The sequence below is a fragment of the Macaca mulatta genome, chromosome 7 (assembly GCF_049350105.2).
Source record: "Macaca mulatta isolate MMU2019108-1 chromosome 7, T2T-MMU8v2.0, whole genome shotgun sequence".
Lineage (NCBI taxonomy): Eukaryota > Metazoa > Chordata > Mammalia > Primates > Cercopithecidae > Macaca > Macaca mulatta.
This window is the reverse complement of record NC_133412.1, coordinates 1,175,368-1,201,688: the sequence shown is the minus strand read 5'-3', so window position 1 is coordinate 1,201,688 and position 26,321 is coordinate 1,175,368. Positions and strand designations below refer to the sequence as shown.

The following is a 26,321-nucleotide window of genomic DNA, read 5'->3' as shown; positions in this document are numbered from 1 at the left end:
AGTGTGTGAGGAACCGGCAGGGTGGGGAGGTTTGGCCCTAGCACTGGAGCCCGGGCTCCTGACGTTCTGCGTCTTCCTGTTGGGGGGGCCGTCAGGGCCGCTGTGGGTCCTGAAGACAGTGGGTGCCATATGGACCAGGGGATGCAGAAGCCTCTAGAGGCTGCGGGAGGCAAGGAGACGGTCGCTTCCCCAGAGCCAGCCCTGCCGCCACTTCGACGTTAGCTGGTGGGACCTGTTTTGGACTCCAGCTTCCAGAAATGTGAGAAAATAAGTCAGTGTTTAGGGTGCTAAATTTGGGGTGATTTAGTGGAGAAATAGAAAACTAGCCCACAAAGGTGCACGCATTAAAATGTGCTCTGTCCAGGTGTTCACAGTGGTGTGAGGGAGATGGCATCAGGGTTCTGGGAACTGTGCAGTTTTACTGAAGGAAGGGGGCTCGCCACGCCTTTCCTCATGTAACTGAAGGTATGTGTGCCTGCCACACCGCCCAGGAGACAGGGACTGGAATTCTGACTTTATTTCTTATGGGAACCAAGCCACAGTCAGAACACAGTGAGGGCTGAAATGAGCTTCCTACTGCCTGAACTGGGAAGAGGAATCACAAGTAGCTTGTTTTTTTCTACACAGACCTGTCCTTTCAGGTTTTGTTAAGTTCTGGAAAAAGGGAGAAGCCAGGCACACCTCGGTGAGGGACAGTGTTTCTGGAGGTGGTGCGGCTTCAGCCTTAATGTGGCCGTGTGGTTGGGAGGCTCAGAAACTGCCCTCCAAGGGCACTCATCTATTCCTTATTGCAGTAATACCTCGTTTACAGAAATCCACAGAAATTACAGTGCGGGAGGCTTCTGGTCTGGATGGGTTTGTGTGGACCGAGGTCACGGGGTGTTGTCCCAAGTGCTTATCCTGATCTAGCAGAGGCTCTGTTCCCAAATAATTATTCCACAGTTTCAGAGCCTATATCTGAGTGATAGTCTTTTAACTTTGTTGCATAAAAGGAAACAAAGTATGTCTTGAGGGTCTAAAAATCCATGTGGTAATCATGGCTGTAAACTCATACCTGGGGCTTTGGGATGGAGTGAAAACCACCGTCACCTGGCGTGGACGCTGCGTGGTATTTTTAGCGTGGTGGCCTGCTCGTGCCTTGAGCTCCATCTGCAGTGTGAGCAACAGCTGTGCATTTGAGAAATGTGGACAGGTCAGCTTCCTCCTCCAGGGGCCTGCGGGCGTCCGGATGAGTGGCCTGGGATGAGGCCACATCAGTGGGAAGGAGCTTGATTGTGTCAGCAGATATGTCTGCCTCTACAGGCCTGAAAGCTAGCCAGAACCCAGTTTTCCTTTGGTCATCTAATGCCAGAAAAAAACCTGTTTCTTGGAGATTCTCGTAATTTATATTAATGAACCATTTGACCATAAATAAAATGTTATAAATGCATGAGGCTTTACAATTTGGCAGATGTGTAACTCACATGTCATATCAAACTGTTGAAGATATTTGTTTCACTTGAAGGTTTTTAACATTTTATGCGCAAACCAAATGCCAGTAGCATTTTGAAGGAGTATTTTGGAATTTTAAACAGTGGGACAGTGCTGGGTCTCTGGGATGCTGGTGAGGTGGACGTGACCTCAAGCTCTTGTAGCTTGCAAGCAGGATTCCTAAATTGTCACACCTGCAGTGCTGGAAGTCAAAGTGGATTTCTGTAAATGAGGTATTAGTGCAATAAGGAACAGATGAGTGCCCTTGGAGGGCAGTTTCTGAGCCTCCTAGACACCCCAGGAGGAAGCGGGGTGGGAGGCAGTTACCCACCAGAACCTGGACGGTGGACCGTGTTTGCTGGTGGCCCTGCTTGGCAGGTCATTACGTGCAATAAGAAACAGGTGAGTGCCCTTGAGAGCGGTTTCTCGGCCCCCTTCAGAACCGCAAGTGGAAGACGCTCCAAGGTGGGGGGTGGGGGTTCGGTTATCCACAGGAGCCTGGATGGTGGAGCTGGGTTTGCTGGTGGTCCTGCGTGGCAGGTCATTACATGCAATAAGGAACAGGTGACTGCCCTTGAGGGCGGTTTCTCGGCCTGCTTCGGAACTGCAAGTGGAAGACACCCCAAAGTGAGGGGTGGTGGTGGTCCATTATCCAGTGGGGCCGGATTTGCTGGTGGCCGCTGCGTGGCAGGTGACTGAGTGGAGCGATGGGAGGTGAGTGGAGTGGGAATAGAGGATGCATCCTCCACAGCTGCTGCTGGGAATTGGCTCTGGTAGCCAAGGGGGCATAGAGGGATTCCCATCAGGGGCAACACGACTGGGGTCCCACGTGTGGTGGACGCCGAGGTGTGGCTATATGTAATCTGTCTGCACAGCCGTCCTGGTGAGTGGGTTCAGTTACCTTCCCATCTCACATTTGAGAAATCTCGGGGGCTCACATCACAGCTAGGTGGGTTGGAACTAATGTCTCAGGCAGGACGTTGGCCCCAGAGCCCAGATCTTACCCGCCCCTGCTCTTTTCAGTCCACCAAGCTTGTAGACGGGGTGTGTGGTGGTGGGTGGCGGCTGAGAAACCAACACAGTAGAAGGAGGGGAGGAAATAAACCAGGCAGGAGACACAGGCAGTGCTTAGGAGCTCTGCACGGGGTCTGGGTGTGGGGGGCACCTCTGGGCCTGTGAACCCCGTTCTGTGCTCCTGGCTTGCCCAACCTTGGCCATCAGCCACATGCTGCGTGCTTTAGGTGAAATCTCAGTCCCTCGTGTGGTGCGGGCATCGTTTCTCCCTGGCTTTGTCATTCCGTAAGTCACGGAGTCTCAGTGGGGATGGCGGGGTGGTTGGTGGTCCATGGAATTTGCCCTCCACCTCCCCATCCTTGTCCTGTCCTGTCTGGCCTGTTACCTGAATCTGTGTCTCTTCAGAGCCTGCAAATGAGTGGAGGCCACGGCAGCCTCTTGCTGACCGACCTCTCAAACTCTCTTATTCATCAGAATAGTGTTAAATGCTGATTCCTAGGCACCCCATTAGACTCTACGCCTGCCTGGCATGGGTACTTTGGGGAAGGTACAAAGGGTTGCTGGGCTGTTCCGGGGGGAATTTGCATTGTTGAATGTCTATTGTGTTCCTTCCAGCACTCTACTTTCCACGCACACGTGGCATTAAACCTGGAAGACCCCTGGGTGCTGTGCTGGTGAGGAAGCCCCGGCTGGACGAGGGGCTGCTGGGGCTCGGACTTGATTCCTGGGCTGGGGGCTGCGGGCTTATTCTCTTCAGTGGGCCTGCTGATGGGATGCCCTGAGAAGTCCTGCTGTGCACTCAGGGGAAGGTGCAGAGACAGGCTCAGGAAAGACAGACCATGGATTTAAAAATTCCTACTGGAAAATCTTCTATGAGCAAAGTAATTTGCATCTAACTGTAGACAATCATTGCTCTTGAATAATTGGTTTGTTTACAAAGTTGGTCCTATGAACAGATTAAAGTTTTCATTCATGCCTTATCTATAATGTAAATAGGAACTATTACTGCAACCTAAATTAGCTTTAAATTTTGTATCAGATTGCAGTCCAGATTACAAACGGCTGCTTGGTAATCTAATTGATAAAACGGAGGAATTTACTGCTTGGAACCCAGAGTGAAGGGAACAGAACTGCTTTGGCTTCTCAAAAGTGTGTGACTGAGGGGTGACCTGGGGTGAAGAGAAGTGGCTGGAGTCATTACACTTGAGGAGATGATCTGCCCCCGCCTTTCTCAGCTGTCTTCTGGACAAAACAAAAGGGTGATAAATGGAAAAATTCAGCACTGAGTTCGTCTATGCCCTGAGCTGCTCATACGGTCATTAATGGGCTGTATCTGTGAAGCCTCCATACAGGCACAAAGGAATTAGGCTGGAGTAAGGCGGCCGGCGACCTCTGGCGTCTGGACCGCGTGTCATTTCCTAAAGCCCTTTTGAGTGAAATGACAATCGCAATGTCGTTGTTCGGAGGAGTGTAATCTCACGTATGAGATGGAGATTTTAAACACCAAAGTCAGGAAGCTTGGTGGGAGTGGCTGTCTTCCAAGTGGTTTTCTGTGCTGCCATAGATGAGGCGTGGATGTGTCATCTGTTGGTGAGATCCACTGGTGAAGGGGCTAAGCAAACCATGGAGGTGGGGGGTGTGAAGCTGCATCTCTTCTGGCATCCCAAGGAAATACATCTTGTAAAACTTGTGAATTTGACCCTGACCCCAACCCTGAGTGTTGAAGTCTGGTGCAGTGTCTTGAGCCCTCTTCTGCATTGAGGGTGAGTGACTGTAAATGACCGATTCCTCAGTGGTGAAAGTTCAAATGTAGCTTCCCTGAGGAAGCCAGAGCTCAGTCACCCGTGTCTCCATTAACACTGCGGCCCCTACGCGGGTGGCTGCAAGTTTCCAGGCCTTCCTTGGAGAAGCAGCTGTGAGGTGCTTGATGATTTGATAACATCAGCCACCTTCTGTCTTCTAATCACTGTACAAATGATTCTCCTACAAGGAAATGGATCTGGTTTCTTCCCGATCATTGGAAGAAGCAGCCCGCCTAGGGACTCCACCGTCCTCTGCACTTTCACAGCGAAGCCTGTGTCTGTCTCCAAGGAGTGTCACGTGTGTCGTGGGAATTGCCTCCTTAATTCTTCCTGCTTTTGAGGGCTCCGGTAGCTCTGCCTGTTTCACCCGGGATGAGCAGCAGGTGGTCTCTGGCTACTGTGGGACTAGGGCTTGGGGGTGCATCATCACATCCGGTGGCCTGTCCAGGTGGGCATCATTGTCTTTTGCCTGTTGCCTGAGGCAGCTGTGATGCCATGGGGGTCATGCTTGTCAGGGCCAACCTAGTTCTTCTCGTGTACACCTCTCCTGCTGGAGTGCCTTTCCTTATGATGACTTGTTGATTTAGCGTGGAGAATGCAGAGAGGCTCTGGGCCTCTCTCTCCCATTCTTACTCCCTGGAGCTGTGATGCCCAACAAGGGAGCCCATAGCCAGAGGCTCCTTTAAATTTAATTAGAATAAAGATTTGATTACATAGCTAAACACATTTGAAAAGAACTTCACAATTCCAGATTCCACCCTTCAGGCCCAGTGGCCACGTTTCAGGGCTCAGCAGCTGTAGGTGGCTGTTGTCTTTCTGTGTTGGCTGAGCAGATTGGGGCGTTTCCAGTTCAGCAGGCAACTCTCTTGCATGGCTCTGCCTGCGGTGAGGGCACCTAGGCTGGAGAGCCTCGTGGGGATCCCTTAGGCCTCCGGCTGCAGCCAGGCTGCACGGTTCCTGTGCCCCGGGTCCTCTGCAGGCCCAGATGGATCCCACCACAGAGCCAGCACTGCTAGACTTGGGTACTGTGTGCAGACAGCAGAGGGGCACGTCCGGGCCTTGCAGGGGCTGGGGTGACTGGCCTCCTTGGCCAGGCTCCTGTCTCCGAGTCGTCAGGGGAAATGCATCCACCATCCACACCGTGCACCAGAGGAAACTGCAGGCTTCTCTGTGGATGGTGAATTGAGATCATGCAGAGTGACTAGGTTTGGGCTCCTGGCCAGCATGGAACCTGATACCTTTAGGTGGAACCTGACATGCCTCCATGTGTACATGGCAAAGAGAATGCAGCATTGTCAGCTTGAATCCAGATGTGCTCCCGTTTTGAGGTGGAAGGTTCTGGGAGTATTGGCCATTGGTGATTGTGCTGCCGTGGAGGACTTTGAATGCAGGCACTGGTTTGGGATAACCCTGGTTTCCTGGTCCTGTATGTGGGCATCCCTGAATATCCCGGACTGGAGGAAGGCAGGGCAGATGGGAGGGTGACAAGAGGTGTCAGGTGTTTCCAGCTGTGGGAAGTGATGCCATCAGATGGCCGAGATCAGGATGGTGGTGGCCAGGGACCAAAGCAGGGGTGCGTGGAAATGCCATGTTTCCTGGAGCAAGTGGAGGACCTCTTGAACTCTATTCCTGGGCAACAGTTCTTCCATTCTCAGGAATCTGTGCCATGTAATTGAGTAGCAAATTCCGTAATTACTCTAATTACTTTTAAGTCCTCATCCCATTTACCATGAATTAACAACAGTGATAACAGTTTGCCTGGTCAAACCTTACCAAGAAAAATCAGTGGAACTAGTTTTAGTTGCCTCCAGTTCCCTCCAAATGAGATTCCTTAGCGGCTTGTGTCCCCACACTTGCTGCAGTTCCTCCTGGGCCTGGCAGGCACATTCCAGACATTCATAGATCAGCTCAGATGCAGGCGTGCACATTATATATAGAAAATCGCACTGCGCTGTGATCGGCTTGAGCTGACGTTCTCTAGGTGGGAGGTGGAGGTTCAAAAGTTCTAATGGGATGAAATTAGAAATACGAATTTTAAAAATTCACGTGTTATGAACTCTGTTCAGTGATTTTCTCTGAAATGAGAGACTATTTGCAGATGAGGCAGTCAGCCTGCAGCTCTCCTTAGATCTGTCCTAGACCTCGATGCCATCCTTTGGCCTCTTCCTGGGTGTGGGGTGCTCTGCTTGAAGCAAAACCAAAGGAAAGAACGTCGTCTGCCTCACTACTGCAGCCAGCTCAACGCGCACACCCACTGGGAGGGGGGTTTGATCACTTAACATTTTAAATGCATTTAACATTAAACCAGCAAGTCAGCCAGTGCTTTCTGTAAGCAAGCTGCCTGGCTCATGGGAACCTGGCACTTGACTTTTCGGAAGAGAGTCCTTGCTTCTGTGGAGTGTCAATATTTGTCTCATTTCTTGAGACTCTGCTCGAAGTGATGAACGTGAGTAAATTAGGACCTTTTTTTGTAAATTGGGCCACAGAGCTCTCTAGGCACAGTCAGAGGAGTAAACGGCTGTGAAAGATGCCGCCTGATGTGAGCCATGGCCAGGCACTTTGGAACCTGGGATCCCATCTCCAGCCTTTCAAAGGACACAGAGGAATATAAAATGCAGATGGGAGGGTTCGTATTTTGGGCATCTCTGTTCTTTTGAAATCAAAATGCAAAGAAAAAGTTTTGCCTTAAGGTCTTAACCCATACTTGTTTTTCTCCAGAGGTTTTAAGATTTTCTTAACTGCTTTTTTCTCCCCCGATCCTTGGAGAACTTCTATCTTCATATCTTCTTAAAAGATATGGTTAAATTCAACACTGAAATTTAAAAACATGCTTTCATATTTTTCTTTAAACTGATATCTGACATTGGTGAAGAACTGGGAGTATTGGTTTATTTTTAATTTTTTGAGACAGTCTTACTGTGTTGCCCAGGCTTGAATGCAGTGGTGTGATCTTGGCTCACTGCAGCCTCACCTCTTGGTTCACGCCATTCTCTTGCCTCAGCCTCCTGAGTAGCTGGGATTATAAGTGCCTGCCACCATGGCTGGTTCATTTTTGTATTGGTAGAGACGGGGTTTCAACATGTTGGCCAGAACTCCTGACCTCAGGTGATTCGCTCCCCTTGGTCTCTCAAAGTGCTGGGATTACAGGCATGAGCCACCACACTCGGCCTGGGATTTTCTTGATTGTAACTGTAATAGATTGCTTTAATAAAAAAGATATAGAACAACAACAACAATGAAAAACTGAAAAGTCCCGAAATTAAAGAGCTCACTTGGACAGGGATTTGGACACCAGTTGAATGGCCCAGCACAAACCATAGTTACATGGGCCACTTGGCCTGTTAGATCCTTAGGGTACTTGAAATCGTGGGGATATTTGCATTTCTGCCTCTGGATATTGTGTTAGTATGAATTCAGCTAGTGTTTGAGGGCCAGGCTCAGATCCGGGAAAACAGGAGCCCCTGCCCTCACGGCACTTCTCTTCCGTGTGTGTGTGTGTTAGGAAAATAGGAAGCATAAGATATTTTTTTCAATGAGCTGGGGAGATGGAAAAACAAGCTTAAGATGTTTACTTGTTCAGAAGAAGGGAAGTGCAAGGAATACTCAGCTTTGCTGCTGCTGAAGGAGGCCCCTGGCCGAGAATGAGAGGTGGAGTTTCTCTGAGAAAGGTGGTAAGAGGCAAATAGGATGCCCCATCTGGTTTGCCAGAGATGGGGAAAGTTAGTATCCCCAAAACAGCCTCAGCATTCTGGCAAAGGCTTTGGAAAACCAGCTACGGTGTGGGACCTTGTTGGCCACTGGGTAGAAGGAAAACATTGTTGGTCCTGAGGACTATACTGTTCTTCCACTGCTATAAAGAACTACCTGAGGCTGGGTAATAAGGAAAAAAAGATTTCATCGGCATACAGTTCTGTGGGTTGTACAGGCTTCTACATCTGGGAAAACTTACAATCAGGGTGGAAGGTGAAGGGGAGGCTTCATATGGCTGGAAGGGGAGAGAGAGTGAAGGGGAAGGTGCCATGTACCTCCAAACAACCAGATCTCAGGAGAACTATCATGAGGACAGCACTTGGGGGATTGTGCTAAACCATTCCCCATGAGTCAATCACCTCCCACCAGGGCTCACCTCCAACACAGGGTTAGAGTTCAGCATGAAATTTGGGTGGGGACACAGATCCACACGATGTCGTGCTTCCCATTCTTCTGCACATGCTTTGCAAATGGTTCTGTCATTGGTTTTTGTTTTTGTTGATACATAATATATGTACATATTTTCAGAGTGCATGTGATAGCTTGATTCATCCCTATATTGATGAAATCTGTGTACTTGGGATGTCTTTCACTTTAAATATTTTCTTTTCCTTATGCTGGTAATGTTCAAGTTATTCTCTCCTAGCTGTTTTGAAATACACAGTAGATGACCCACTGCCATCCCCCTGCTGATATATCAATAGTAGGTCTTGTGCTCCCATTAGGCTGTGTATTTGTGCCTGTTACTAGCCTCTGCCCATCCTGCTTATGAGTGGGCTCTGCTGGGCCCTGTTGGCCACCTACTCTTGGCCTCCATGAGATCTGCTCTCAGCTCCTGCTTAAGAGTGAGAACATGCTCCGTTTCTTTGCTTGGCTGGTTTGTTTGACGTAATGTCCTCCAGCTCCATCCATACTGTCTCGGATGACAGGGCTCTCCGCTGTGTGGTGGAGTATTGCTCCTATGTATGTTCAGGCCACGTTCCCTTCATCCCCTATTGACGGGCACTCAGGTGATCCCGGACGTTGGCTGCTGTGGATGGTGCTGCACTGAAGCTGAGAGCAGTCACTGTCTTTATACTCAGGGGACGTGAGCCACTTTGATGTTCTCAAGCAGCCTATCCCCAAAGCCCTCCGTAGAATGCCGCATTCGTTTGTACCCAAGGCTTCTTCCACTAGGACGAACAGCTGGGAAGGGGCTTTGAGTGAATGCTTGGGTTTCTGTCTTTAATTGGTACCCAGCTACACTGGCCAAGCAGGGGTCCCAGTGACCCTGGACACTACCTCACATAAGGTCCAAAGATGCAGTTAGGTTCTTTTTTTAACTTAAAAAAAATGTTTTTGACCTGGTTAAGCCATAGCATTATCAGTTAGAGTTTTTCTATATTGGAAATGTGTATATTTTATTTTCTAAGAAGGAAAGAAATCCTGTTAAATACTCTAACCACAGATTAAATCATGTCAAGGAAAGAGGTACTATTTTGGGGGAAAATTACCCCTTCATGTAAAAGATCAAGGAGATGACTTACATTGTTTAATTGAGTTAATTATGAAATCTTAAGTGGTTTTAAGAAGATGAGCTGTGGATGCTGCAAGACATGAGACTGATACTGATTTAATGTTAGTCAGCCCTGACAGAATGTGGCTAATATTTAAAGCTTGCTCCAGTATTGCTTGATAGATTGTAAGTTAATGTAAAGATCTGTTTGATGCTTTTTTTTTTTTTACAAAATATTATTGAGAAAAAGTTTGACAGCCAAGGAACGGCCTTCAACAAATTTCTTCCTAATTTCTATCACCAGAAAATTTTGTCCTGTTAATTCTAGAATTTACTTTTGGAAAGTTCCCGTAAGGAGAGCAGAGGTATTGGTGGTTGAATGGTGACTTGAATTTAGGTGAAGATCGTTAAATATTTCATAGTCGTGTTTGTCTTGGTGGTTTTAGCAATTTTATATTAAATTTAGAACTGTGAGTCAAACCAAATGTGTTCTTTTGCTTTTGTGATACTCCGTTGTATGACTATACTGGTAAAGAATGATAAAATGTGTATAGGGTATTTTTTCTGTGTAGATATTAGGATTTTTAGGGAAACAAATTAATCATTCTTCTAATATACACTGTGCTGTGTATTGGGTCCTTTGTATATTAGTTGAATCACTATAATGAGGACCACTTGAAAGTCTGTTTCTATAGCAGATCTTTTATATGTTGACTTGTGTTATGCAAAATCCTTCATCCTGTAAGAAGACTAAGCAATGGGTTGGAGGAGAGATTTAATCACCCATTAGGTCTATTCCGAATGCCCAGAATTGAATGCAAGTACTACTTATGTTTTTGAAGTGAGGTGTGTGTGTGGTGGACTTCTTTTTAGGTCATGGGAGGGAGGTAAAGCAAAGATGAGATTTGCTGATGAACATTTGTGCATATGCTAGTGGAGAGGTCATATGACTTGACTGCACCTGCGTACTCTGATTTTGGTTTCGTTAGTGTCCATAGCCACAAGCCTCAGCCGCCTCTGGGACCCACCCTGAGGGGCTGTGGTGAGGGTTATTACAGAGTTGTGTGTCTTAGCGAATGACACAAGCGGTCTTGTGGGCCTACTTTGGCTTTGTTTGAACCTGTAGATTGTTAAACTAAGTTTAACATTTTGAGGATTATAAATTGTGATTCTTGTCTAAGAAGAGGTTTCTGTTGTCTCTGAAGACAAGAGCTGCAATACAGATGGTCCCTGGCTCCCAATGGTTACATTTGTGATTTTTTTTCCAACCTTGTAAAGGTGTGAACTAGTCACACTCAGTGCATTGTTCGGCCCGAGATGGGCTGCCTCTGGATGAACCCATTGTAAGTTGAAACTATGATGTCAAATGCACTTTCTATTTAGGATATTTTCAGCTTACGCTGGGTTTATTGGAACAGTTTCATCCCATGGTAAGTCAGGGAGCATATATGCTCATAAAAGTAAAGAGGATCTCATAGATACCATGAGATATAATGTCTCTGATGTTGTAGAGATACGATGAAAACAATCAAGTGGGACTTGGAAGCCTTGGAGGGACTCACATGGGCGGCTCCTGGAATGCAAACGTGAGCGCCACTGGCTTCTGGATGTGACATCAGTGCCTTCTGCTTAGCCCAGTGGGTTATTGGCTGCTCCTGAGGGCAGAGAGGTCCAGTGTTCCTGTGTTTAGGTGTTTGAGCTGCCTTAAGAGGCTAGGTCAATTCTCACTGGTGTCTTCAGGGCTTTAGGTCTTCTGAACAAGCAAGAGGAAGGGCGACTTTGTAGAGCTTTGGAAATCTCAACGGACTTCAGGGCCATCCCCCTTGACAGGAGAGAGCCCCACTGGAGGAGAGCAGGGTGCCCTGCGTGCCTGTGCTGGGCCCAGGCATGTACGGGCGTTGTGAGGGCCACAGGACACAGATCGGTCTTGGTTCACAACTGGTGTCGATGGCCACGCAGCATTTCTGCCAGGTACATGAGTGCAGGGACTTGGGTTTTGGGGTGTGCGTCCTGGTTGCCTAGTTGCTTGGAAGACCCCTATTCAGACCCCAGCCTGAGTCACTGTGACAGGCCTCCCGCTTCACACGCCACACGGAAGCCGTGGCATCGGTCACTGACGCCCACCAGCTGTCAGATGTGTGTGTGTATCTTCCCTGGTCTCGGGATGGGTCTTGTTTTGAGGTTATAGTAAACGTTCTTGAAGAGGGGTTTTGGATATTTTGTGTTGTTTGCAAGGAGGCAGCAGGGAGTGCTTGAGCAGTGAGATCCCCTTCCCAACCAATGCAATTTCAGATTACAGCAGGTAATTAGGGCAGCGGAGCTGTGGGCTCACCTTTCCAACCAATGAGAATTCAGATCACAGTAGGTAATTAGGGAAGCCGGGCGGGTGGCAGAACCCTGAACTGTGGCTGTTTCTGGTGTTTTGCCCCGGACAGAGCGTGCTGGGGCCTCCGTGGTCCTCTGTGGGGTGAGTGGAGCGCATGAGCTGGGTGCTGCTGGGCTGTGGCTGGCTCCCCAGCCTGGGGTTTATGCAGGACTGGATCTTAAGACAACTTGGAACCCAGAAAGCAGCACGAGGAGAACGGGTTTGTGCGTTTCTGGATCCTTGGTGCTTCCCAGTCTCAGACACTGAGCAGGCTCTGAGGGGTCTCGCCAGGAAGACTTGCACAGTCGGCCTCCAGGGTGGAGTGGGGCTGCAGCGGGTCTTGCAGGAGCTGGAAGTGGGGGTGAGTGTCTCACAAGCGGGACCTTTCAAATGGGCCCAGCAGGATGCATCCGCTGAAATGGTGCCACCTAATGCAGGGCTTCGGCCAGCAGGGCCTGAAAGGCTACAGCGGGCTCTGTTTCTGCTCTCTCTTGAAAGAGTCTCTGCGTGGTTTTCCTTGGTTTTTGTCTGTTTGGAGGACGCTTCCCCCTTTCTTGGGCTTACCTAGCCTTCTGAGCTTCCTTGTTGAGTATGACAAAGCCCTGAGAAGGCATTTTTATCGCATAATTGTGTTATCCTGGTGGCTGGATAAATGACCTGCAAATGTGGGTGACTCAGTAGCTCTGAGGGTATCCAATATGCAAGACAGAGATGGGAATGAAATGTTCAGGCAGGCGTCAGAGGATCTGTTCTCTGCTTCACACTGGGGCCCTGGTTTGCTGACAGTCTTCACACTTGATCCAAAATGGGGATAATGAAGTCTCACGGATTCGGCTTCAGCTGAGAGCTGTCTCCAGTACAGTCTTGTGTGAGTAACAGTTTATAGGTTTGGTGCAAAGGGCAGGCGTCAGTTGATCTTATTTGTGGTGGTGCTTACGGTGGCTTTTCCCTAAGGAATGTAGACTTTATTAGCTTTGGCAAGGGAATCCTGAGTGATAAATTGGAAGAATGTTTCAGGAAATTCTGGAACCTGCAGTGAATCTGGAATCTGTATGAAATTGAGATTTGGATTCTCACAATTTCCTAATGCTACCCTGAAACCCAGCAGGTGACATAGTCGTAGAGCTTCAGTTGTGCTGCCCCAGTTCCACATTTTAAAAGGAACACGTTGCTTTCATCTAGAATGTTCTGAGCTCTGAGTGCTGCCGGCAGAGTGACCAGCTCTCTGCATCAGAGGGGAAGCCAGGGCTGTGTTCACGGTGTTGCGGCAGCTGGGAGCTGACCCTGGACCTCAGGCACGTGTGATGCTGACAATTTTCTGTAAACTCCAAGGGTGTAGTGGTCTCCTTGGTGCTTTATAGTCTTCTGAAGCTTTTGATGTGTCTGCACTTTATAGATTTTTCAGAAGTAGACAGCTTTTTGCCATACCCTTGGGCTGGGTTTCGTCAGAGGCTGGTGTGTGGGAAGCACCACAGCCACATTCTGACAGGGAAGACTCTGGTGACCAACTGAGGTCAGAGTGGAAATTTGTTCTTCCTTCCCTCCAGTCTGGTCCAGCTGCTCTCTGCTTGGCCAGAAGAAAATCATGCTTATCCAAGTCGTAGGCAAACCCCCTAAATCAACCATTTGTCTTTTTTCTTTAATAGCCCATTTAGTTTATATGGGATGATAGATAGAGAAATGTCTTTTAGGGGAAAATTAATTTCTTTAATTACAGAGAACTTTTTGAATAAAAACTGCAACCAGGAGGCTATTTTGTAAGAAGATCTAGTTAAATACTACAGTGGAAAGCTCCTTATATTTGATCTTAAACTTGGGCCTGGTGTGCGTGGCCGCACGCTCGTACTCATGACGCCACGCTCAGCTGTGAACTACCGGCACAGTACATACTTTCTGGTTGCTTTTTTGAAAGTCTTATTGCTTGGCCTCTCTGACTCAAATGTTGAGTTACGTTGATTCTGTTCAGAATGTTCATCCCTCCATCTAGAGTCCAGTCGTTCATCTCAGAGGAGGAGACCTGAGGATGAGATAGAGGCCAGAGGGCTGTGGGGCTGAGGGCGAGGGTGGGGCGTGGGCCCGGAGGGGCATGGGGCCAAGGGTGGGGCAGGGGCAGTGGTAGGAGGGGTGTGGGGCTGTGAGCCAAGCTCCATGGTGGCCTCTATGAATTGGGAGACTCCAGGCAGGAATACAAGCTACTGACCCCTTGACTTCAGCCCTGGGACTCCTGACTTCCAGGGCTGAGAGAAGGTTTGCATTTGTGGTAATTTGTTGCAGCAGCAATAGAAGTTAATGCATTGTATCTGTTCTTCACCTCCAAACCTTTGAAAAGTAACCCTGTTGTATTGGCCTTTTGTGTGCCCTAAATTCTAATGAGATGGTTTGTAGGAAATAATGGACACAAACGATGACAGACCAAAAAGTTGGACAGAAGCAGTGTCTTCTGTGGTTCTGTAGTTTGGGTCTGGGAAGTTAGATTTCGGTCAGAGTGTGTGGTCTTGTTCAGTGTATACCTGGAGTACTTGTTCAGAGCTCCTGGGGGAGTGGTCTTTAACACTGTTAGGATTAAAACTCCAAGTACATCAGGGACAGAGTTCCTGAGTCAGTGTTAGGCGACCTTTGAATAAGAGTTGGCATGTAGAATCTGCCCACTTTACTAGTATGAAGCAGCAAAGTCTTTTTTTTTTTTTTTTTTTTTTTTTTTTTTGAGATGGAGTCTCGTTCTGTCTCCCAGACTGGAGTACAGTCGCGTGGCCTCGGCTCACTACAACCTCCACTGCCTGTGCTCAAGTGATTCTCCTGCTTCAGCCTCCAAATTGCATGATTTATTTTCCTGTTTTATATACTTAGTATGTGAAAACTCTGCAAACTTTATTAATACAAATGACATGCCAGAACTTAGGAGAATCTGGTATTTTCCCATGCAAATTAGTAGTGATGTGGAATTCCTGGGCTGGTTTGGTTTTATAAGACATGGGATGGATTCTTTGCCTAATTTCTGTGGAGCTAACAATTGTTAATCACCCAGCACTCTTACCTCCCCCAACAGCTCAGGTGAGGGGGGTGTTACTCCCACTGTCGTGATGACAGGCAGGAGACTGAGGCTTAGATGAGCAGGTGACACATTACTGTCCAGCTCCACCCACCCTGTAGTTTCCTGCCATGGCTCAGCTATCTTCCTGCAAGAAAGGAGAGACACCCTGGTGCTGGGTAGAATTCCTTGTGAAACCCTTTCCATCCTCCAGGGAGTTCTTGCTTTACAGTGGTGGCTCATGTGGGGAGGCCTCTGGCCCACTGAGAAAGTGACTCAAGTTGTAACATTACTGTCTCTCTGTCCGGCTGCTGTCGATTGGGTGATTTGTAAAGAGACATTTATTGCTCACAGCTCTGGAAGCTGGAAAGTCCAAGGTCAAGGCAGTCCAAGGTCAAGGCACCTGCACATCTGGTGTCCCAGGGCCTGTGGCTCACAGACGGCAGCATCTCGCCGGGTCTTGCGTGGCAGCGGTCATCTCGTCAGAACTCACGTGGTGGAGGAGCAGGAGGGCTCCTCCAGGCCTCCCAACAAGGACACCAACCCTAGTCCTGAGAGCAGGACCTCCCAAAGGCCCCACCTCTTAATGTATCCCGTCGGAGATGGTTTCAGCATGAGGTTTTGGGGACATTCAGGCCAGAGCCATTGCTCTGCTGTGGTGTTAGGGCTGCATGGCGTCATTACTGCAGCAGAGCCACAGCTTCTTATCTGCATTTGCTGCAGGAGAAAGACGCAGGTGCCTGTGCAAGTTGGGGTTCGGTGCAAGAAGTGGAGACCCTCTGGGAATCTTAGCAGGAGGAACTTAAGGACTTTGAGAACTGACACCTTAGGACTGTAGTTTTCTTCAGACTGTAAAAACCTTGGTGTGTGACAATACTGAACATTGGCTGAGCCCTGTGATCCTGCAAAACAGTGATGGTTAAGACATTCCCCTTCCCCACAACTGCGCCCCCACTTTTACTGCAAGAAGCCCCTTCCCATGTGGCTTAGGCTGACTGGCGGGATGACCATTTACCGAGGACAAGACCAGATACAGGCCTTCAAACCCCCCTTCTCTGCCTTATGAGTGATTAGCTAAACTGCCTGTTCCCACTGATCAATCACTTCCCACCTTGAAATGGTTCTTCGTGGTGCAGTTGCGCCTAGGGGGATGGACTTGTCTTTGACTGTCGCCTTCCACAGAGGACAGTTAGGGTGGGCAGGAAAGAATTCTCTGCTACAGGTCTGCGTTCCAGGCTGTTTCCAGAAGTGGGAATTCTGGTGCCCTGGAGTGTGGGAATGGATTTCTAGTGTCCCAGCTTCAGGTGGAGTTGAAATTGAGTGAGGCAACCCACCACACCCATCTGGAGCCAGGAACTAGAGCCATTTTTAAAGTGGCAGTTTCTCCATAAGATTACCCAAAAAATGCGCTCAGCACGTTTCTTTCTTTCTCATATGCATTTGGCCATCTAAAATGGGAATGGTGGTTTTTCGAAGCATGGATGTAGTTTTAAATTTTGAGTATTGTAAACCTTAATGTAGCTTCTTAAAATGTTTGCCTGATTATCTGGAGATTTACTAAACCTTTGGAGTGGTAATAATGAGTTGATCTATATGACTTTGCTTTCTATGATGCAATGAAAGTACTCTAATTAAAACCTCTGTAGTTGGGTCAGCACGCGATTGGCCAAAACAAATTTTGCTTTTTGGGTTTCTTTAACCAAACAAGGGAGTAGAGTGTAGGCTGAAGTGGCAAATTCATTTCAGAGCACGCCAGAGCCCTCAATGATTCAGCAGCCTTCTCAGGTGAACGTGTAACGTGCCGTGAGTCTTGGCAAGCCTGGCTACTGATGTGTGCACGTGACACCACAGAGCCACACCTAGGAAGATGTGGTTTCTGTAACAAGCTTTGGAAAACCAAAGTTCAACTAAATTATCCAACTTTGTTACAGAAAAAGCTTAGACCAGATGGCCAAAGACCTGATTGTTTCATGGTTGAGACATGGTTATAAAATTGCCCTTGGTGCCAATCAGTGTTGGTCCACAGTGATACTCCTCCAACGTCACTGAATAGTTTGGAGACTGATATGAGACACTGAAAATCTCCTTAAGGTGAAAAGGGCTCTGGGGCACCCGGGAATATCCGCACACCCGTGGCCATTCCCCTATAAGATGGAAAGGACGGCTGGGTCACGCGGGAGCATCCGCACACCAGTGGCCGTCCTTTTTAAGATGGAAAGGGCTGCTGGGGTGCCCCGCAATATCTGCACACCCGCGGCCATTGTGGCTGTCCCCCTTTCTGCTCAGTCACCTCTGTGTTCCCGCATTCAGGCTTTGGGACACTCATGAACAGCTCGTATCCTGGGCTGGTGAGGAAAGAGTGGGAGGTTGTTCTGAGGCTCTGTCACTGTCTGCCCTGTCATGAGCTGGGCAAGGCAGTGGCAGTGACCCTGGAGGAGTCTGGTCAGTGAGGGCTCCGGCAGGAAGTGCTGAGGCTTGAGGTGGCTCTGCCAGTCGTAACCAAATGTCTTCCCTCTTATTTCCATGATTCCTTCTAGTTCTGCACCTTGCACTGCAGAGTCTCTGTGTATCTATAAATACACATGAGTTACGATACAGGTGTCTCTTTCCCCTCTGTCTGCGGCTGGGCCCAGGGAGTGAAGTGCAAGACTCCCTTACTGCTGGATGCCCACCAGCACGAGGCACTGCCTGCCCTGCTGACGAATGCCTACAGCGAGTCCTGGAAGCCTCCTTCTGAGCACCTGGCCTGTTGACGGTGTATACGGGAGACAACGGAGCTCCCCTTGCCCCACCCTGAGCAGAGACTGGGGAGGCGGCGGCAGCACTGCCCCCGTGGTGCATCCTTGGTGCATGGAGGAAAGTCTGTTTAGCCGGGCGAGGTGGCGGGCGCCTGTAGTCCCAGCTACTCGGGAGGCTGAGGCAGGAGAATGGCGTAAGCCCGGGAGGCGGAGCTTGCAGTGACCTGAGATCCTGCCACTGCACTCCAGCCTGGGCGACAGAGTGAGACTCTGTCTCAAGAAAAAAAAAAGAAAAAAAAAAACACAGCCCATCCTCTCAAAAGCAGGGTGACAACCACATTTACTTCTGAAATCTTAAAAAAGGGCCCGTCTCTTTGAGAGAAGAACATGGCATGTATGTGTGTACCTCCTTTTTTTTTTTTTTTTTTTTTTTTTTTGAGACAGTTTCCCTCTGTCACCCAGGCTGGAGTGCGGTGGTGAGATCTCAGCTCACTGCAAGCTCTGCCTCCCGGGTTCATGCAATTCTCCAGCCTCAGCCTCCCAAGTAGCTGGGACTACAGGTACCCACCACCACACCTGGCTAATTGTTTGTATTTTTAGTAGAGACGGGGTTTCACCGTGTTAGCCAGGATGGTCTCGGTTTTCTGACCTCGTGATCTGTCCACTTCGGCCTCCCAAAGTGCTGGGATCATAGGTGTGAGCCACCGCGCTGGGCCGTATGTGTGTACCTCTTTACAAGTCTTGCCCGATCTTTGCATTGAAAAATTATTGAAAACCTTAAGGATGTAACTGACAAGAACTTTATAGATTTCTCCAAGTAAAAATTTGGAAAAGTTAAGTGAACCCATAATTTGTTTTATTTCTGAGTCCCACACTTGGATTTTTAAATGTGGGCAAAACATCTGTATGTTCTTCAGCCTGATTTCCGTGGAATCGTGAATGAAACGTGCTGAAGTTGCCGTGCGGATTTTGTTATGTGGCGGTGACAAGTGGGGCTGGTCATTAAACAACTGGAGGGATCCCTGTCCTTTCTGTGCTCCTGTTGGAGACTAGGCACGTGCTTGGGTGTTTTCTGTGTGTGTGGACAAGATGAGGACAGAATTTCCAGATTCACACGGTGGTATCTTCTCCCTTTTCTGTTAAAACGTGTCTTCTGCTGCTTCTACATAGACCAAGTGTTTCTTTCTCTTGCCTGTCTACAGAAACGCTGTTTAACAAAAACTGCATTGTAAACATGTGAAGCTGAATTCCACATGATCAAGCAGATAGAGATGACTGAGTATACTGTTTTGTGGAAGGAAGGTTTAAAATGATTTTTAGCTTTTTCCCTGAAATAGGGAATACTTTTAACTTTTTCCCTGAGATAGGGAATAATGAAATGGGAAAATAATTAAATTTTCCCATATAATTGTTAGATTATATTTAATTATTAGATTATTCATGTATTGCAAGGGAAAAAGGAACTAGATCACCCCATGTACCCAAATGAAAATTTAAAGGGTATGGGCGAGTTCATTTGAACTCCTTTAATTTGTTTTTGTTTGTTTGTTTTTGACAGTCTCACTCTGTTTCTCAGGCTGGGTGCAGTAGTACAATGACAGCTCACTGCAACCCCAACCTTCTAGGCTCAAGTGATTCTCCTGCCTCAGCCTCCCTAACTGCTGGGATTTACAGGCGTTAACCACCACACACAGCTTATCACCTCTTGGAGACTAGCTATGAGTTTGGGCATTCACTGAACTATATTTTGGTTAATTCTCAAAGTTTGTCACTGTTTATCTTTAATTTGGTAAAAATCTACATGTATTGTAAAATGCGTTACATTTCCTTAGCATTCACGGATTCCCTGTTAGTGGGGCAGAGACGCAGAAGGGCAGAAGGCATTCGGACATTATCAGGTTTGCAGTTGAGTGCTTTCCCCGAACACACTGGAGCTCTGGGCTCTGTGGCCCCACGGGGGTCCTCTGTCCACTGAGGGGGCCAGGTTACCTGGAAGGTCCCTCCAGCCTGCAATTTTGCCCTTTTCAGGTTAACATCTCATCGTTGTCCTGGACAGCACTGCCTTTCGTTCACTGACCCATGAGTGAACAGCTGGTCAGTGGCCAGTGCTGCTTCCTTCAGCTGGGAGGTGGTGATGTGATAACACTTCCGTGGAAATTGGTTCTTGGTGTATTAAGGGTTCAGTTGTATGTTTATTTTTAATCTGCACCTCTGAATTGGTCTTTTGATTGCAAAGAGAGTGCTTACTGGATTTGTTTCTGAATATTTGGTGGATAACAGGAGAACCTTGCTTATCTGTGTGTTCATTTAATGTGTTTTTGCCCGGCATTTATATGGGTGTGTTAGCCCTTAGCCCACTTTCTGTGTGTGGTGGAGTCATTGAAATCATTTCTGTGAAGTCTCTCTTCTATTAAGGCCAGAGGACGTGGGGTGGTGTCTCCCTAAACTAGAGGGAAATGGCATTGTTCTGCCCTCCTCCCTGGGAATGCTGGTGTTTCCAGGTCTCTGAACTTGGCTCCCACACTGGGAGAGTGGCTGTGGCTTCTGGAGCCCGTTTTGGGCGGGACTGACTCCTTCATTTGCTTTATTCCCCACCATCTTTGCTGCTTTGTGACGCAGGGATGAGGGAGTTGGGCCCGGGGGCCTTGCCTGTGCCTGAAGGGCCCGATGCAGAAAACTCCTGGTGGGAAGGATGTTCCTTGAGGGCAGCTTTTGGAGTCTTTTCCTACTTTTAACAGAAGCAGCTATTCACATGGTTCTATTCTGCTGGTGTGTTTCAAAATAATTGGTGTAGAGTTGCGAAGATGTCCGAGACACCCATGATCCACTCCGGGCCAGTGCCGGGCATTGTGCTCAGATGCCTTCAGACCACATTCACATGCCAAAGATTCTTGCTTGGTTATTCTCAAACTTATGAGAATCTAAAACGCGAGCCACGGTATGGATTTTCTCTTGAGCCCCCATGACTTTGCCTTGTATTTTGGGCATGAATGACTTCATCAAGGGGAAAGAATTTGAGGAAGGAGCCTCTGAGGCTAGGAGGGGGTGGGAAGGGGCGGGGGGAAGAGGAGGGAAAAGGAGCTGTAGAGGGAGGAACCAGGCTGGGGCTGGGGTGTCTCCCCATGATGCTCCCCCACCCCTGGCGCGAGGCCCCAGGGACTGACTGATTTTCCCACAAGAAATGTGTATAATTGCGTGTCTGTTTTGTGGGCTGGCCATTTGGATTGAGGGAATGTCTGTGTTGTGATTCCTTATTGATTCGAAGGTTGGAAAGGTTTGTGCTCAATACAGGGGTCTCTTGGTGCTATGGGAAATGTGATCGCAGCTGCCTTCTGGGTGGGGAGAGCCCTCGAGGCCATCAGTGGTGGCCGGTGTCGGCCTTCGCTTCCCTGGGTGAGCTGCCCTCAGGGTGGGAAGGGAGGCCCTCGGTGGTGGCCGCTGTTGGCCTTCGCCTCCCTGGGTGAGTGCTGCTCCATCCCCGGCTCTCCGACTCCTTGCCTGGCACCTTCCTCGTTGGAGGCCGTGATCCATCAACTTTTTCCACGCGTGTCCTGCAGACTAGTGCTGACTGCAGGTTGAGGAGTGGTCAGAGGAGGCCAGAGGAGGCCCTCGTGATGCGAAGCTAAACGTTTAATGATGGCGCTGCTGAGTGCATGAGCCACGTCAGCCCAAGAGTCTGAGTAAGAGGAAACCGCGGGGTGGAGGGAAGACTGGACAGATGGGTGCTTTCCTCGGCCCCTGGGAGCACGGCCATGTCCACGCTCAGACCTCCTGGTTTCTCCCATATTTCCATAAATAGCAAGGGAAGGATATGGGGCACCCAGGGACCTCAGGGGTATAAGCTGTGTCCTCGCGTGGCCCCAGCTGTGGCCAGTGACGTTATTCTCTTTAACCTCAGGCTTATTTTCTATAAAAACACAAAGGGACAGAAGTAGTTCAAGGGCCTGTAAAGACTTACATAATTGTTAATAGGCCTACTTTTATGCTTTCTTATGTATTAAGAGCAAATCATGAAACAAACTCATTTCTGTTTGAAGAAATCTTTACTGCTCTCATTTTTGTGGCAAGCAGCATTGATTCTTTGCTTAGTGAGCGTTAGTGCCCTCCTGCCCAGTGCTGCTGCCTGGCGTGTCCTCGCACACACCTCTGTCCATTGGTCTCCGTTCACCTTTCCGCCTAGAATTGTAGGAGGGGCGCTGGGATCTTAGGGCTAGAAAGAAACCCTGAAGACCACTTTTAGGGGCGACTTTTAGTCAGGGCTTCCAGAGAGCCAGCCGGGTGTGCGTGTGTCTCCAGGGCGAGGCCTGCTGCAGGGGCTACAGAGTCCAAGAAGCCCCAGGACCCACAGCCTGCAAGCTATAGTCCTGAGAGGGTATGGCTTGAAGACTTGAGAAGCGGAAGTTGCAGATCCCACCAGGGTCTGAGGAGCTGAGACCCAGGAGCACGGGCTGCAGAAGACAGATGTCACTGTTCCATCAGCCAGACAGGTGGAGTGAACCCAGTTTTCCCCACCTTGCTGTTTTACTCGGGCCCTGGGGGGATAGGGTGGTGCCCCCCACACCGGCGAGGATGGGTCTCCACTCAGTCCAGAGACAAACATGCATCTCACACAGAAATAATGCAGAACCAGCCATCTGGGCACCCCGGGCATGCTCAGGTTGATGCACAAAACCAATGCCGCGCGTGGCCCTGACATCTGTGTGTTCGCATCACTCCACACACATTGCTCAGTCATCGCCTCGGTGAGTTTGTAAGCTCGTTGTGTGGTTCTGGGGCTCTTTGTCCCTGGTGATGAGAGGCTCCCCACTGTCCCAGCTCAGGTATGGAAGGTGATGGCACCAGCGGCTCCTTGTTTCTCAGACACCTGAGTGGGTGCTCTGTGCAGCCAGTTCAACCTGCAGCAGCATCTGTTTCCTATGCCGATTCCATTCGGAGTATGTGCCTCCCTTTTGTTGAGGGTGCAGCCTTCTTGAAGGGAAGAACTGTGTCCTGTTCGCCTATATCTCTTGTGGTGTATCTCATGGCTGAATAAGTAGCTATAGGATACCTCGGTGGCTGAATTATAGGTTCATTGGAAGGAAAATTTTATACTTAGTTTTTCTTTTTCGGATGGAGTTTCACACTCAACGCCCAGGCTGAAGTGCAATGGCACGATCTTGGCTCATTGCAAACTCATGGTTCAAGTGATTCTCCTCCCTCAGCCTCCCAAGTAACTGGGGCTACAGGCGTCTGCCACCATGCCTAGCTAATTTTCGTATTTTCGTTAGAGAAGGGGTTTCACCATGTTGGCCAGGCTGGTCTTAAACTCTTGACCTCAGGTGATGCACCCACCTCGGCCACCCAAAGTGCTGGGATTACGGCCATGAGCCACCACACCCAAGAACTTAATACCATTTTTAAAAAAAAATCATAATGGGCTTGTTAAATGCTTATGTTAATGTTTATTTTAAAAAATGTTATCTGTGACCTTTCAGCTTTTCATAGCACTTCTCGTGTGAGTATTTTAAAAAGGCCCTTTAGTCGTGGGGGAGAAGCGGTTATCCCTTTCAGCAGAGGGAGATGGAGGAACAGGCCCTGATGGGTCTGAGCACAGGCAGTCACCCTAACCTTGGTGCTTGCTTAGGTCTGTTCTCCGTTCACCGTAGCCGCATCCACTCTCATTGTCAGCTTAAAAATAAGTTTTTTCCTCTTTCTAATCAGAACAGTTAGTTTGTTAACCGTCACGTTAAGGTACCGAGAATGATGGCTTTCAGGCCTCAGATATGACACAAGTAATAAATGCAGCTGACCCTGAACAACATAGGTTTTGAGCTTCGAAGGATCACTTGTGTTAATTATTTTCCAACCAAACCCTTACTGAAAAATCCTGGCTTTGTGGAGGGCCGACGTTTCCTACATGCGGTTCCATAGGGTGGCCGCGGAGTCCTGTGGATACGTAGATTTGGGTAAACTCGGGGGGTGTTCTGGAATCCATGTCCCTGTGTATACAGAGGGACAACTGCAGCTTTTTAAAAGTTTGTGTCCTGCCTTGTCCTAAAAAGGCTCCAAGGTGGATGCAAAATTATTTCATGTTTTTGGTTTTCTTGGTGGGATATTGATGTTTATTCTTCAGTGTCTAAAATCCTGTGTGAACAGAGTTACTGCTTCAGGAACAAAGCCAGTCTGGAAACACATATTGAGATATCCACCTTTTCTTCATGGTTTCACAAAAGGCCATGATCATATTTTATTCAGTTGAACTGTAGGAAACTGCCAATATTTGCTGTTTTTGGCCTACAAAATGGCAAGTTCGTACGATATTAAAAACAAAGGCTTCCTGGATGGGGAAAATAGGAATCGGTGAGAACCTGAAGTTCTCTGTCATGGCCTCTGAGTCACAGGTAAATAAACCTGCGTGAGGGGAAGTTGGCTGTACAGTATTTTCCTTCTGTTTTGAGACTGTCAGAAAAAGGTCAGTTCCATTGCGTTGGGTCCCTTTGCCTCACCTTTGCTGCATAGGGGACTTGCCATTATACCTCTTGTTTCCAGTGCCCAGGAGGCTGATGCCACATAGAAGACCTGCAGGTCAGTGGATGTGAAACAGGCATCGGACACGCTGTGCACCTTGGGACGCATCTGAGAAGTGTGTGCTTGCGGCAGGTCTGAGGTGAGGGCGTGTTCCATCTCCTCTCCCTTCTCTGGCTTTGCAGGCCTTTGAAGTTGGTCCTGGAAAGTGAAATTAGTTAATGCTGATTTAAGCTCCAAGTCAAAGCCGGGGGGCCGAAGAGACCCGCCCTTCACTAGGGGTGTGAAGCATTGGGCCCTCCCATCAGGAGGCAGCAGGGACTCGAGAAAGTCCCACATGCCCTCCAGTTCCCGTATGTTGAAATTTTTTGTACTCGGCCATGCCGGGTCATTTTGGGAGGTGAGCAGGGGATTCACATGGGGGTGTGCAGTATTCTTAGGTGTCAGGTGCGAGAGTTGAATTTGTAGAAGCTGTGCAGATAGGAAAGGGCCTGGCAGGTAGTGCTGTTTACACGGAGCCGATTTAAGGCGAGGTCTGTGCTCTGCCTGGGTCCGTGTCTGACCGGTGTCTCCCAGTCTGCAACAGGACGTTCACGTGACTTGGCGTCATCGTCCCACTCTGTGTAGATGTCTGAGGATCTGTGCGCGGCTGCTCTGTGAGAATGCGTTGTGATAATGAACTGAGAAACAGTGAACAAACCCTGAATTGGTTAGCACTGGTTCCACGCCCACTTCTGCCGTGGTTGGAGTCATTCATAATAAAGTGTGCTGGACTGCTATGCAGAGCTCTGAATTTCAGAGGCCCTTTAACTTGGCAGCTAACCAGTCGCTTCCTTCAGAAGACATTTGAGTCCCCTTTACCTACCAGGGTGACCCTGGGAGTTTGAAGATGAGTGACACAAGCCCTCCGTGTCTTGTGGATTTTACTGTCCAGAGGGGAGACAGATGTGGATGGTGAAGGAGGCCCTATCAGAGGTCAGCGCACGTCAGTTTTGTTTCTTCAGCACTTGCTATGTTCAGGCGGTGCCCCGGGCCATGTGCAGAGCATCTGGGGACCCTGCCCATGGCATCCCAGGCACAGCTAGCATCTGCGCCATCTTCATACTTGGCCTGAGTTTTGGGGAAGTACCGAGGATGGCTTCTGCCTTTGCTGGAGAGTTGGAAGTCAGGGCAGCCCTCCACAAGGAGTTGATCGCCAGCTGATTCCTCAGGAAAGGGAGGTGGTCTCCACATGGGCAGAGCAGGGCAGCATGTACAGACCTGGGTGTGGGTCTGGGGCATGTGCATCTGAGTGGGTTCTGCTGGGAGACAGCAGGGGTGAGGTGTGAAGGCAGTTGGAATTTACAGGATAAATTATCACTAAGGCGATGCCTGGAAAACATAAAATGGGGACTCTCTGGGGTAAACGTGGACTTAAGGTGACCCTGGGCGTGGGTGTTTTCAGACTCTGAAGGCAGAGATTTAGGAAATTGGGGCAGAGCTGAGCCCCAGACGAGGATGAAGACCACCCTTGGGATGTTAAATGAGACAGGGGTGGAAACCCAGTGAATGTCCTGGGGTCAGTCCAGCAGGCAGGCAGCAGAGGAGACCGGTGTCCTCAAAGGCCCCTTGGGCCTGCCTCTCAAAGTGCTGGGATTACAGGCATGAGCCACTGCTCCCTGCTGATACTTTTAAAATTTCTAAGCTACTCTCTCTCATACCCACTCCCGTATTTTTTTTTTTTAGACCAGGTTTATGGGTATATTTTTTTCCAAGGGAATCAAAAAGTTACCTGTTTGAAGTACAAATAACACCATGTTTAAAAATCAAAAATGCCAATTTACATAGAAGTTTCCAAATGCCCAGTTGGTTTGAGCCTTGCATTGCAGTGTCACTACCTGCTCTTAAATTTCTACCCGATGTATAGATAGTGAGGCAGGGACGGCTCGTACATCTTCAGGTTTCGATTCTACTAACTTGGGCTATATTTTCATTTATTTTGGCACACCTGTGGATGTGGCAAGCAATGCCAGGGTATTTATTTTGAAGCTTGTCCAACAACAGTTGGGAAGATTTTCACATTTTTAGAATTTTCATAGTAATAGTTATAATTTACAAAGAATTTAAAATTGTGTAGTCATTATTGTGTTTTTTTCTAGATGTGCCCTGAAACAGG

The 26,321-nt window shown here is 48.7% G+C and overlaps 1 long non-coding RNA gene across 1 annotated transcript in view; it reads left to right on the top strand.

The window, feature by feature from the left end:
• The window catches only part of LOC144329803 (uncharacterized), a 40,874-nt gene continuing 14,553 nt past the window's right edge, over positions 1 to 26,321 (top strand). The window contains exon 1 of the long non-coding RNA XR_013395430.1: positions 1 to 259. This is a non-coding gene — a long non-coding RNA (uncharacterized LOC144329803). The remainder of the gene's footprint in view (positions 260 to 26,321) is intronic.